The following is a 15,293-nucleotide window of genomic DNA, read 5'->3' as shown; positions in this document are numbered from 1 at the left end:
TCTGCACAGACCATACAAACGCTCCACACCGCGTGGCCGCGGCCACCCTAATCTGGTGGTCCCAGCGCGCACGACCCACGTGGAGTTCCAGGTCTCCGGTAGCCTCTGGAACTGCCGATCTGCGGCCAACAAGGCAGAGTTCATCTCAGCCTATGCCTCCCTCCAGTCCCTCGACTTCTTGGCACTGACGGAAACATGGATCACCACAGACAACACCGCTACTCCTACTGCTCTCTCTTCGTCCGCCCACGTGTTCTCGCACACCCCGAGAGCTTCTGGTCAGCGGGGTGGTGGCACCGGGATCCTCATCTCTCCCAAGTGGTCATTCTCTCTTTCTCCCTTACCCATCTGTCTATCGCCTCCTTTGAATTCCATGCTGTCACAGTTACCAGCCCTTTCAAGCTTAACATCCTTATCATTTATCGCCCTCCAGGTTCCCTCTGAGAGTTCATCAATGAGCTTGATGCCTTGATAAGCTCCTTTCCTGAGGACGGCTCACCTCTCACAGTTCTGGGCGACTTTAACCTCCCCACGTCTACCTTTGACTCATTCCTCTCTGCCTCCTTCTTTCCACTCCTCTCCTCTTTTGACCTCACCCTCTCACCTTCCCCCCTACTCACAAGGCAGGAAATACGCTCGACCTCATCTTTACTAGATGTTGTTCTTCCACTAACCTCATTGCAACTCCCCCAAGTCTCCGACCACTACCTTGTATCCTTTTCCCTCTCGCTCTCATCCAACACTTCCCACACTGCCCCTACTCGGATGGTATCGCGCCCGTCCCAACCTTCGCTCTCTCTCCCCCGCTTCTCTCTCCTCTTCCATCCTATCATCTCTTCCTCTGCTCAAACCTTCTCCAACCTATCTCCTGATTCTGCCTCCTCAACCCTCCTCTCCTCCCTTTCTGCATCCTTTGACTCTCTATGTCCCCTATCCTCCAGGCCGGCTCGGTCCTCCCCTCTCCCGCTCCGTGGCTCGACGACTCATTGCGAGCTCACAGAACAGGGCTCCGGGCAGCCGAGCGGAAATGGAGGAAAACTCGCCTCCCCTGCGGACCTGGCATCCTTTCACTCCCTCCTCTCTACATTTTCCTCCTCTGTCTCTGCTGCTAAAGCCACTTTCTACCACTCTAAATTCCAAGCATCTGCCTCTAACCCTAGGAAGCTCTTTGCCACCTTCTCCTCCCTCCTGAATCCTCCTCCCCCTCCTCCCTCTCTGCAGATGACTTCGTCAACCATTTTGAAAAGAAGGTCGACGACATCCGATCCTCGTTTGCTAAGTCAAACGACACCGCTGGTTCTGCTCACACTGCCCTACCCTGTGCTCTGACCTCTTTCTCCCCTCTCTCTCCAGATGACATCTCGCGTCTTGTGACGGCCGGCCGCCCAACAACCTGCCCGCTTGACCCTATCCCCTCCTCTCTTCTCCAGACCATTTCCGGTGACCTTCTCCCTTACCTCACCTCGCTCATCAACTCATCCCTGACCGCTGGCTACGTCCCTCCCGTCTTCAAGAGAGCGAGAGTTGCACCCCTTCTGAAAAAACCTACACTCGATCCCTCCGATGTCAACAACTACAGACCAGTATCCCTTCTTTCTTTTCTCTCCAAAACTCTTGAACGTGCCGTCCTTGGCCAGCTCTCCCGCTATCTCTCTCAGAATGACCTTCTTGATCCAAATCAGTCAGATTTCAAGACTAGTCATTCAACTGAGACTGCTCTTCTCTGTATCACGGAGGCATTCCGCACTGCTAAAGCTAACTCTCTCTCCTCTGCTCTCATCCTTCTAGACCTATCGACTGCCTTCGATACTGTGAACCATCAGATCCTCCTCTCCACCCTCTCCGAGTTGGGCATCTCCGGCGCGGCCCATGCTTGGATTGCGTCCTACCTGACAGGTCGCTCCTACCAGGTGGCGTGGCGAGAATCTGTCTCCTCACCACGCGCTCTCACCACTGGTGTCCCCCAGGGCTCTGTTCTAGGCCCTCTCCTATTCTCGCTATACACCAAGTCACTTGGCTCTGTCATAACCTCACATGGTCTCTCCTATCATTGCTATGCACAATTAATCTTCTCCTTTCCCCCCTCTGATGACCAGGTGGCGAATCGCATCTCTGCATGTCTGGCAGACATATCAGTGTGGATGACGGATCACCACCTCAAGCTGAACCTCGGCAAGACGGAGCTGCTCTTCCTCCCGGGGAAGGACTGCCCGTTCCATGATCTCGCCATCACGGTTGACAACTCCATCGTGTCCTCCTCCCAGAGCGCTAAGAACCTTGGCGTTATCCTGGACAACACCCTGTCATTCTCAACTAACATCAAGGCGGTGGCCCGTTCCTGTAGGTTCATGCTCTACAACATCCGCAGAGTACGACCCTGCCTCACACAGGAAGCGGCGCAGGTCCTAATCCAGGCACTTGTCATCTCCCGTCTGGATTACTGCAACTCGCTGTTGGCTGGGCTCCCTGCCTGTGCCATTAAACCCCTACAACTCATCCAGAACGCCGCAGCCCGTCTGGTGTTCAACCTTCCCAAGTTCTCTCACGTCACCCCGCTCCTCCGCTCTCTCCACTGGCTTCCAGTTGAAGCTCGCATCCGCTACAAGACCATGGTGCTTGCCTACGGAGCTGTGAGGGGAACGGCACCTCAGTACCTCCAGGCTCTGATCAGGCCCTACACCCAAACAAGGGCACTGCGTTCATCCACCTCTGGCCTGCTCGCCTCCCTACCACTGAGGAAGTACAGTTCCCGCTCAGCCCAGTCAAAACTGTTCGCTGCTCTGGCCCCCCAATGGTGGAACAAACTCCCTCACGACACCAGGACAGCGGAGTCAATCACCACCTTCCGGAGACACCTGAAACCCCACCTCTTTAAGGAATACCTAGGATAGGATAAAGTAATCCTTCTCACCCCCCTTAAAAGACTTAGATGCACTATTGTAAAGTGGCTGTTCCACTGGATGTCATAAGGTGAAAGCACCAATTTGTAAGTCGCTCTGGATAAGAGCGTCTGCTAAATGACTTAAATGTAAATGTAAATGTATTAGCTAGCTATAACTGGCATGTTCACGTATCGCCAACCAGGATCAAACTGACCATGACCATGTGTCCAGCATGGATCTTTTGTCAAAATCTCTTCTCTGAGACTGCTAGGAATAATGATTTCCTCTCCTTTGAAAATTATTCCGTTGATCTGTGATAGTTCATCACGATGGTTCCAGAATTCTGAGACGCTCTGAGGGCATTTTCTCCTCTCATCAGGCCATCCATCCTGTATGACTTTCCTCAGCTGTGCGAGTTGCGAGTCCTTTTCTGTTTCTGCTTGGATCTCCTTCAGTTTTGTGTCACTAACTGGTAAGTTGCTATACACAGTGTGCACTTGCATGTCCATGCCTTCACTTAGTCTGCTGTCCTTATAGGTAAGAAACTTCCTGGAGAATGTGTCTGCGACAGGGATGTCTTTGCCTGGACGGTGAGTGATTGTGAAGTCGTATTTCTGTAGTTGAAGGATCATTCTCTGTAGCCTTGGCAGGGCTGCGGCTAGTGGTTTCCTTATAAATAACTCAAGGGGCTTGTGGTCGGATTCCACAATGACTTGTCATCCATATATGTACTGATGGAAACGTTTACATCCGAACAGAATGGCGTAGAGCTCCTTTTCGATTTGAGCGTAGTTGATTTCACAGTCTGTGAGAGATTTGGAAGCGTAGCCGATGGGCTTTCCTTCTTGCAGTAGCACTGCACCTAGTCCATACTTCGACGTGCCCACTTGTATTCTGAGCTCTTTGTTGGGATCGTAAGTAGGCAAGGATTGGTCCTGGTTCTCTCGTGATCAAGTCTTTCACATTCTGGAAAGCAATGTCGTGTTGCTTGTCCCAGAGAAACTCGCTGGACTGCTTTAGCAGTTGGCGCAGGGGTGCATTAGCATTGGAGAGGCTGGGTGCAAACTTGGCTAATGTAGTTGACGATGCCAAGCACTGTTTCCAGCTTTGCATGGTTCTTTGGTGGCTCCATTTCTTTTATGGCTAAGATCTTCTGTGGATCTGGCTTGATTCCAGTCGCTGTGAGAAGATGTCCGAAGTAGCTGACCTCTGTAGCACCGACTGTGCTCTTCTTGGGGTTGAGCCGGACTCCTCTCTCGCTGGACCTTTGCAGCATCGCGCTGAGGTTTTGGTCGTGCTCCTCTTTGGTTCAACCATAGACAAGGATGTCGTCCACAATTGTGTCCCCAGTGCGCAGGCATAGCCCGGTGCGTTACATCGTAGTGCCTCGTATCGGCCGGGCTAGAGTGGGCATCGAGCCAGGTGCCATGAAGCCGGCTCAGCGCATCTGGTCTCCAGTGCGTCTCCTCGGGCCGGGGTACATGGCACCAGCCCTACGCATGGTGTCCCCGGTTCGCCAGCACAGCCCAGTGCGGTCCATTCCACCTCGCCGCACTGGCCTGGCTACGGGGAGTATCCAGCCAGGTAGGGTTGTGCAGGCTCAGTGCTCGAGACCTCCAGTGCGCCTCCACGGTCCGGTCTATCCGGTGCCTCTTCCACGCACCAGGCCTCCGGTGGCAGCCCCCGCACCAGGCTGGCTCTCCGTCTCCTCACTACAGGTGCTCCCGCCTGTCCAGAGCTGCCAGAGTCGCCCGTCTGTCCTGAGTGTGGTAGAATTATATACATGATTTGATAACAAAAGAGAAAAGGTACAATTATGGGTTCATTCCTTGTTCTGGTAAAATGCATTTTTATTGTATAGGGCAGGAAGAAGTTAAAGGCCATAGGGGACACTAAGAATGCAGACACATAGACGCTTAAGACCAGCTGGGCATACAAGGATCAAAGAGGTTGCCTAAGGACGGGGTCAGCCAAATGACTAACTGATGGATTGCAGGCATCGGTCACTTCACTGGGGAAACACAAGTCTGTTTGTCTTTGGACAAACCATATGAACAGATGGGAACCCTAAAGCTAAATGAGATGAAAGACACATACAATAGGGACACAGGGTTAATTACAGGGTCTGAGCACAGGCCACAGGAAGGGGGGTGTATATTATCTTTAGGTCAAAGGAAGGGTCTTGACATCATATAATCTGGCCGGAAGCAGATGTGGGGGTTATTGAGCTGAACAAGCAGGGCGCACAGATTGGAATGTAACGTAATTTACATATGGGATGGGCTCATATGTGGATAAATACTGGGGCCAGGGCTCTGGAAAAAAGGGTGTGTTCTGTGGGTCCCTTTGGGTCCTGCGGAGCTCTCCGGCTTTCTGATACGAGGGTGTATTAAAAGTCTATCATTGAATTCAAAAGTTCTCTGGTCGTGTCATGTTTTTGAATCGGTTGGCCACTACATGAGCTGCCAGAGTCGCCCGTCTGTCCTGAGCTGCCAGAGTCGCCCGTCTGTCCTGAGCTGCCAGAGTCGCCCGTCTGTCCTGAGCTGCCAGAGTCGCCCGTCTGTCCTGAGCTGCCAGAGTCGCCCGTCTGTCCTGAGCTGCCAGAGTCGCCCGTCTGTCCTGAGCTGCCAGAGTCGCCGGTCAGTCAGGAGCTGCCAGAGCCGCCTGTCAGTCAGGAGCTGCCGGAATCAAGCGTCACTCCGGCGCTGCCGGAATCGCCTTTCACTCCGGAGCTGCCTCTCGTACCTACAGGTGCTCCCGTCTGTCCTGAGCTGCCAGAGTCTCCCTTCTGTCCTGAGCTGCCAGAGTCTCCCGTCTGTCCTGAGCTGCCAGAGTCTCCCGTCTGTCCTGAGCTGCCAGAGTCTCCCGTCTGTCCTGAGCTGCCAGAGTCTCCCGTCTGTCCTGAGCTGCCAGAGTCTCCCGTCTGTCCTGAGCTGCCAGAGTCTCCCGTCTGTCCTGAGCTGCCAGAGTCGCCCGTCTGTCAGGAGCTGCCAGAGCCGCCCGACAGTCAGGAGCTGCCAGAGCCGCCCGCCAGTCAGGAGCTGCCAGAGCCGCCCGCCAGTCAGGAGCTGCCAGAGCCGCCGGTCAGTCAGGAGCATCCAGCTGCCAGAGCCGCCGGTCAGTCAGGAGCTGCCAGAATCGCCCTTCACTCCGGAGCTGCCGGAGTCTCCCGCCTGTCCGGTGCTGCCGGAATCTCCCGTCCATTCGGGACCCGTTGCTAGGGTCCCCAGTCCGAGGTCGGCGGCGAGGGTCGCAGCTCTAAAGAGGCCACAGAGACGGGTTAAGAGGCGGACAAAGACTATGGTGGAGTGGGGTCCACGTCCCGCGCCAGAGCCGCCACCGGGGACAGACGCCCACCCAGACCCTCCCCTATAGGTTCAGGTTTAGTATGGTCAGGGCGTGAGTTGGGGTGGGCAGTCTGTTCTTTTTTCTATGATTTGGGATTTCTGTGTTTGGCCTGTTATGGTTCTCAATCAGAGGCAGCTGTCAATCGTTGTCCCTGATTGAGAACCATACTTAGGTAGCCTGGTTTCTCCTTTGAGTTGTGGGTGATTATTTTCTGTTCTGTGTTTTGTGTATTCACCGTACAGGACTGTTTCGTTTCGTTCGTTGTCACTTTATTGTTTTGTTCTTTAGTGTTCTGAGTTATAATAAATATCATGAACACTTACCACGCTGCCCATTGGTCCTCCGATCCTTCCTACTACTCCTCCTCGTCAAAAGGGAGGAAGACAACTGTTACAGACACCATGTCTTGTTTTGTACAATTTGTACAAAATAATAAAATGCAGTACTACAGTATATTTCTTAACGTAGCTCTTTATTAGCTAGCTATAACTGGCATGTTCACGTATCGCCAACCAGGATCAAACTGACCATGACCTAAACATTTGGGTGGTCTTAACCAATCATAGCACAGTATGATGTGGCGGTAAAATGCATCCAATTACAATTCAGTATGTTTACACATATGAATATTAAAGGGAAGTGAAACTAATGCGTGATAGTGAGAAGAGAGATGTTGTGTGGCAAAATTGTGTTTTTCCACTCGATCTGTCCAACTTATCACCTTATCGCCTCTAAAATGTAAATTAAACACTATAAATAGTTTATATAATGTGTCATTACATACCTATTTGAAGGTTTGTGTCGAATTCGAATCGGGTTTTTAGGGCGGTGCTAAAGTGATCTTAGAAGTAAACAGCGGCTTTGAGAATGATGATGGCATGCAATGATGATGAAAAAAAATGACTAGGTATCCCCCCTTACCCCCGTCACTGTCCATTTCTTGTTTTTAAAGGATTGCTACACCTGGTGGAGAGAGATTGTAAGACAGAAATAGTTGCTTTATGCGTGCTGTACATTACGACATAACACGTCAAGATGTAACGGAGGGTCAGTTTTTTAAAACTTTTCTCCAATACTATAGAGCCATTACCATGTCGATCAACGGTTGAATAGAAACCTAGTTCACACCCCCGATTTTGACATCAACACAGTCGCTACAGTCCCATTAGTTTTCTTTGTAGCCTCGTTTGAATGTTGCGGTTGCGCACATTTGTAAGGAATGGGGTGAGTTTACGTTACCCATTATTTTGAATTATATAATTTATTAAATATCCCATGAGCTTAGTTTAACTGTTGTACCCCATCAGAACACAAAATATAAGCTTGTTTTACTACATTGTTTGTTAAACTGTCGATAATTTAGAGTTTATGAGAATGCATATTAATTTATTGAATATAATACGTGTTTAGCCATGTCCACTGGTCTAGGTACGACAAAACAAGGGCCTGTAGGACCTGTCTTGTTGATTGTGTTGTTAAGAAGGCAGAGCAGCGTTTTTTTATGGACTGACTTCTCCCCATTTTAGCTAATAGGTAACGTACACATTAATTATAATCTGGGATACCAAATGTAAATGTAACTACCACCAGTATTGGTAGTTACCCAGTCAGTGAGGTTGACCTACAGTATATCTGTAAACTCAACCAAGTTAACACAGATGGTACACTTTTTAGGGGCAAGTGCTAGCAAAAACAGTAGGCAGGTTTCCATTGACAAATAAGCATTGTGGCAAAAAAAAATCGTGGCGACTTATTGAAAACGGCAGATGTAAGATACATTTTCTAAAGATCAACTAACATTTTATCCGTTCGGCAGGGATTGATTTAATTTTGTCGAACTTCCTTTATTGTGAAAATTGATGATGAAAACAGTGTTTTTCAAAATGTATAATTTAGAAGATGCGGGGCAAGTGATGGCATCACGAAAATGCTACTGCTTGCAAAATCAATTTATTCAACTATAAAAAAAGTATGTTTCTTTGCAGGGCAGTGATTGTCCTGACTTTCAAGAATGACAGCAATTTTAAATGTCACCATCATATTGTTTCAGATTTATTACATGAGTTCAAGCTTCACCATGGCACAGACTCTGGCGATAAGTAGGCCTAGGCACATGAGAATTACACGGAACCCAAACCGGCTGTGCGTGTGCACTGTCGTGCATAAATGTATTTTGTCCCCCTACACCAAATGCAATCACGACACGCAGATTAAAATATCAAAACAAACTCTGAACCAATTACATTAATTTGGGGACAAGTTGAAAAGCGTTAAACATGTTTGGCAATTTAGCTAGTTAGCTTGCACTTGCTAGCCAATTTGTCCTATTTCGCTAGCTTGCTGTTGCTAGCTAATTTGTCCTGGGATATAAACATTGAGTTGTTATTTTACATTAAATGCACAAGGTCCTCTACTTCGACAATTAATCCACACATAAAACAGCCAACCGAATCGTTTCTAGTCATCTCTCCTCCTTCCAGGCTTTTTCATCTTTGAACTTATATGGTGATCGGCATCTAAACTTTCATAGTATTACCACGACCACCGGCAAAACAGTCTGTCTTTCAATCACCCACGTGGGTTTAACCAATGAGGAGATGGCACGTGGGTACCTGCTTCTATAACACAGTGAGGAGATGGGAGAGACAGGACTTTCAGCGCGATCTGCATCAGAAATAGAAAGGAGTTCTATTTTAGCCCTTGGCATCGCAGACGCTCGTTGGCGCAATAATTGAATAACATGGATTTCTAAATTTATTTTGCGACGCTTGCGCACGCAATGTGTCCGGTCTGGTCAGCATGTTAGGATTATGACAAATATTATTCAGTTATTGCATTCTATCCACAGGCTTTTGCGGGCTACCTGAGACATGAAACAGATAGGTGGGCGTGGTATACAGGCTGTTGTCAATTTATTAATGTGCAATTTGTGAATACAGATGGCACCGGAGAAGAAGGCTGACGTTCCTATCCAATTGTGTTTTTTTGTTTGTTTCTTTGCGTTGTTTGTAAACTTATTTTGTACATAATGTTGCTGCTACCGTCTCTTATGACGAAAAATAACTTCTGGACATCAGGACTGCGATTACTCACCACAAACTGGCAGAATCCTTTTTTTCCTTTAACTAGTCTGACGAGCCCGATGTGAATGATATACTGCTTTCCCGGGAACAGGCCCAGAACCCCGTCATTTGCGTGAAGAGAAGGCGGGAAAAAAGGGTCCGGAGGGCGGGCTGCCTTCTGAGAACTCATAGGCAATCGAATAAACCCCCACTGCTTTCCATTCTGCTAGCAAACGTGCAATCTTTGGAAAATACAATTGATGACCTACGTGGAAGAGTAAACTAACAATGGGACATTCCAAACTGTAACATCTTATGTTTCACGGAGTCTTGGCTGAACGACGACAACATTATCAACATATATAGCTGGCTGGTTTTACGCTGTATCGGCAGGATAGAACAGCGGCGTCTGGTAAGACAAGGGGCTGCGGCCCATGTATTTGTGTAAATAACAGCTGGTGCACGATATCTAAGGAAGTCTTGAGGTTTTGCTCGCCTGAGGTAGAGTATCTCATGATAAGCTGTAGACCACACTATCTACATAGAGAATTTTCATCTATATTTTTCATAGCTGTTTACATACCACCACAGACTGATGCTTTCACTCAGACCGCAATCTATGTATTCCGCCATAAGCAAACAGGAAAACGCTCACCCAGAGGCGGCACTCCTAGTGGCCGGGAACTTTAATGCAGGGAAACTTAAATCAGTCTTACCAAATTTCTATCAGAATGTTAAATGTGCAACCAGAGGGGAAAAAAGTCTGGACCACCTTTAGTCTACACACAGAGACACGTACAAAGCTCTACCTCACCCTCCATTTGGCAAATCTGACAATAATTCTATCCTCCTGATTCCTGCTTACAAGCCTAATTAAAGCAGGAAGCACCATTGACTCGATCAATAAAAAAAAGTGGTCAGATGAAACAGATGCTAAGCTACAGGACTGTTTTTCTAGCACAGACTGGAATACGTTCCGGGATTCCTCCGATGACATTGAGGAGTACACCACATCAGTCATTGGCTTCATCAATAAGTGCATCGATGATGTCGTCCCCATGACTAATACAATTTTATTTGATTTTGACTAAATGGGTCATATAAACACTTCAACCACTTAATTTTATTTCAACATTCTATGTTTTTTGTTTAAAGTTGTGACGTCATTGCGTCCAGTTTTTTATTTTACCTTTGGTAACTAGGCAAGTCATTTAAGAACAAATTCTTAATTACAATGACAGCCTACCCTGACCAAACCTGGACGACGCTGGGCCAATTGTGCGCAGCCCTATGACACTCCCAATCACGGCCGGATGTGATACAGCCTGGATTCAAACCAGGGACTGTAGTGACGCCTCTTGCACTGCACCACTCGGGAGCCCATGTGTACTTATGTGTACTTATATAGTACATTAGCCATCCTGACAACCTGACCCTAATTGTATAGCTGTGAGAGGATAAACCCACAAGTACACTACAGAGTATGTGTAATATCTGCATGAGTACAATGTAATTAATAGGGGTTACACAGGATTTATCTATTTATAATTAAGTGTATCTTGACGTGTACTTACTTGAAGTGTACCTACAATGTACGTTAACCATTCTGACAATCTAATCATCAGCTTCTGAAAGTGCCGTCCAAGTGAGAAAATATACACAGAGTACATACCTGCATAAGTACAAGGTTTTTGCTAGTTGTTACACAGGATTTAGCTATTTAAAGTGAAGTGTAACTTTATAGTTACCTATAAGCAATTTCTATATAATTACTCATTACCAAGTGAAAATACGTTTTAAAAAATGCTACTACATTAGTCAACTTTATTGCAACATATAAAATACCTTACATATCTTACAAAACAATAAGGATTTGTATTGTTAGATTAATAATTAGATTCAACAAAGATGGTTCAGATCTGTAGCCTATAGTATGGTGAGTAGCCTGGATAGCTATCTAATTTAGAACACCAACAAGCTCCCATCTCACTTTAGAATTGGCAACTTCCCCAATCACAGCCGTCAACCTTATTGGGCTCATCATCCCAACTCCAACTTCAGAATTCCTTTATGCTCCTCTCACCTCCATGATCCCCTCACGAGGTATCTTGCCCTTACTCCTTAGAACTCTCTACCGCCAAAATGCTGCTGGTGTTGGAAACTATGTTGCTCTCCTCAAACTTCCTTTTCTTCATCTCCGCCTCCATAGATCTCTCCCGCTTGTACCGCTATGCTCCAGATTTGCTTCGCTTTCTTCTCTATCACCATCTCTGACCCAGTCACAGTACAGCCGTGCCGAACCGCAGCCACACTGATTAAAAGTTTGATTGTTTGCTTATTCCCTTCCAATCGAATTGCAGTCTCTCTCCGCTCTTCCTCTACTGACATCATCACCAGCATAGCACCCCCAAACCATCACACCTCTTATTGGTGTCCTTTAGTAGGGGTTTCTTTGCAAAAATTCGACCATGAAGGTCTGATTCATGCAGTCTCCTCTGAACAGTTGATGTTGAGATGTGTCTTACTTGAACTCTGAAGCATTTATTTAGCCATTTCTGAAGCTGGTAACTCTAATGATCTTATCCTCCGCAGCAGGTAACTCGGTCTTCCTTTCCTTTGGCGGTCTTCATGAGAGCCAGTTTCATCATATCTCTTGCTGGTTTTTGTGACTGCACTGTGACTGAAGAAACTTTAAAAGACCTTGAAATTTTCCAGATAGACTGACCTTCATGTCTTAAAGTAATGATGGACTGTTGTTTCTCTTTGCTTATTTTTGCTGTTCTTGCCATAATATGGACTTCTATTCTGTATACCAACCCTACCTTGACGCAACACAATCCTCCAACACATTAAGAAGGAAAGAAATTCCACAAATTAACTTTTAACAAGGAACACCTTTTAATTGAAATGCATTCCAGGTGACTACCTCATGAAGCTGGTTGAGAGAATCTTTCACAGCTTTGCACACTATTGGCAAAGGGTGGCTACGTTGAAGAATCTCAAATATATTTAGATTGGTTTTACACTTTTTTGGTTACTACATAGTTTTGAAGTCTTCACTATTATTGTACAATAAAGAAAATACAAATAAAACCCTGGAATGAGTATGTGTCCAAACTTGACTGGTAAATGTTTTAGAAATCATTAGGCCTTCTCTGAAGGCCCTCAGTGTTCCCACTGCCTGGAGATATCAGGAGTCTTCTAGCTACAGAATGAAGCACACGGAGTTAATTGTATTAGCAATTTATAGTTGAGTTAAGGTGCATTTTTCTTAAATAATCTTTTGTTTTAGATCAGCTCATCAATTACTGATCGTTTTAATCTAGTCATTTTTTTACCTTCAATATTGAAAGTGGTTGAGAAATTTGACTTTTTGCCATCAACAAAATCTAGAGCCAGCTGATTTTCATTTTCATTTTTCATTTGAATTCCTGCATTGAATACCTGCTTTGGACACCTGCATTGAAGTGATTAACCTATTATCTCCTGGAGGACTACAAAGTACAGGAATGGGGGACACACATCTTTTACTCAGGATTCCATCGTGGTTACAAGAGGATTAAGCAAACCCTTAGTAAGGAACTCAAAACGGGTCCTCAACTTGGAATCCAACAGAAGACTGCAAGATGGTACTAAATCCACTCATAAGCCAAAAGAGTCCACACAGAACTGTCTCCCTGTCTTCCCCTACCGCAGCTGAATGTTGTGGTGTTGACCCACTCCACTCGCCAGTCCCCACCTCATTTGCCAGTCACCTGGCAATTTTGTTGTTTTTGATACTCGATCCCTGAACAACTAAGCCCTACTCATCAGTGACATTGTGGACAAATGTATTGATGTTCTGTGCCTAATAGACATGCAACCACCCAATTGCTATTACCTGCTTAACTATTGTGTTTACCTTGACAAACCCCATGCTGTGGGTCGTAGGTGAGCTTGCTGTCCTTCATCAGTCTGACTTGAAGATCAAAGTCACACCTGTATTGCAGGTAACATTTCAATGCATAGCCTGTACATTATCTGGCCCTCAATAAATGTTTATAGTACCAATTTACCGGCCACCTAAAACCTCTAGTCTTCCTCTCTGAATTAGCTGAGTGCCTAACATCGGTCTGCTCCTTGTGTCCTGCCACACAATTGCTAGGGGACTTTAACATTCATGTGGACTGATGGATGTGCTTTTGACAGAAACTTTATGGCCCTGTTGAATTGCTTCAACTTCACACAGCATGTCAACTACCCCACCAATGTACTTTCCCTTGTGTGCACAACTGCCACGGCTCCCACGGCCTATTTCTCCAACATCATAAGGAATGAACAAGGAAACCCAATACTGCTCTTCTCAACCAACAACAAACTTCTCCGCCCACTGGACAAACCCTCTCTCACAATCAACACCGAGTTTTCTGGCCTCTAACAAAGTGAAGGCCATCTACCAATAGCTGCAACAGTCTCACCCTTCATCTGCCCCCCGCCCCCCAGGACTACCTGACTCACCACCTGAGAACAGACTTAAAGTACATGTTTCACTATAACCCCCCCCTAAAAAACAATGAGTAGTGCATATATATGTATGAATCTGTTATGTCAGTTATTTTTTCAATCTGACATTGTGAATTGGGGATATAAATCGATTATATACTTCTGGGCTGCACGTGCACCATAAAAATATGAACTAGAACGTTGTCCATGCTTGACGAAGATTCAGGTGAATACTTTTGGAACGATGAGCTTATGGAATACTTTTTGACTGCACTAGATTGCAGTGTGTGAGTGGGTTTCTTCTGACAATGAAGTACCGGACTATAGCCATATTGTTTTGAACCTAGAAGAAGACCTATAGACAGGAGTAGATGGAGTCAGCCGACGTTGGCTAACGCAATGTCTAGTTTGTAACTTAGCCATACTTCTCTGACCGAGTGAGTGTCTAATAACTGCCTAGTTGGTTAGCTAGCTAAGTGTAAAACGCAGCTAACTACAATTATCAGCTGCTGCTGGACCTTTGTCAGCACCACCGGAATGAGCCCACCGCTAATGTTATAGAGAATGGGTCTGGGGTTACAGTCGAGACAGAGGGAAAAGAGCCTAAGGCATTATAGGTTTACCGGGGAAGTTAATATTTTAATTGAAGATGACACTAATTGTAGACCATGTTCAAATATAGGTGAACAATTTGTCATGAATGGTTGTACTAAAAAGTGGAATGAGGCCAATAATGATCATATTTGACAACACAACTGCTTAGCTAACTTGATAACTGAGCCCCACCACCTCAGCACAACCTTCTTAAAATAACTATTTGTTATCACATAGGGCCATTTTTGCTCTAGGTTGCAGGAAATACCAGTTACAGGTGTTAAAAACGTTGAGTTCGGACAAAAAGAGCCGTAAAAAAAAAAAGAGCCGTTCGTTCGTAAAAGAACCCATCGCTAGTCTTTATATTCTGCATTTTCTTCTCTACTCCTTCAGGCATTCTAAATGCAAGTTGAGTGATTTAAAGTGCAGGACATCTTCCTGTAAGTGGGCTTCCAACAGAGATTGGATATCACATTACAAACCAGCATATAATTTGACACTAAGAAATATTCAAATAAGGCTTCAAACCCTTATAACTCAAAGGAAGTAAACTGAAAGAGAAATGTACTCTGCTGTAGTTGATTGTTAATTCCAAACACAGAAAAGTGTAAAATAGGGATATGATAAAAATATAAATAAATTCTACTGAAGATGAAAATGGCCATTGGAGTTAAATTGAATCAACTCTGAGAGTTGGATATTTACACAATTGTGTCGTTTTAACTCCAAAAATAACACCATGACCAGAGTAGTTTTAACACAAAATGAGGGTGGGACCATAGTGTTACATTTGACACCACATAAATTAACTTGTGATTTGACTGTGTGCAATGAAGTGTTTTAATAGAAACGTTTGTTTAAATATATACATTCATAAAGATTACACACGCTTATGATAAGCAATGATAAGAGTCATGACATGATA

Source organism: Oncorhynchus nerka, linkage group LG25 (assembly GCF_034236695.1).
Source record: "Oncorhynchus nerka isolate Pitt River linkage group LG25, Oner_Uvic_2.0, whole genome shotgun sequence".
Taxonomy (NCBI): Eukaryota; Metazoa; Chordata; class Actinopteri; order Salmoniformes; family Salmonidae; genus Oncorhynchus; species Oncorhynchus nerka.
Note: the sequence above shows the minus strand (reverse complement) of the source record.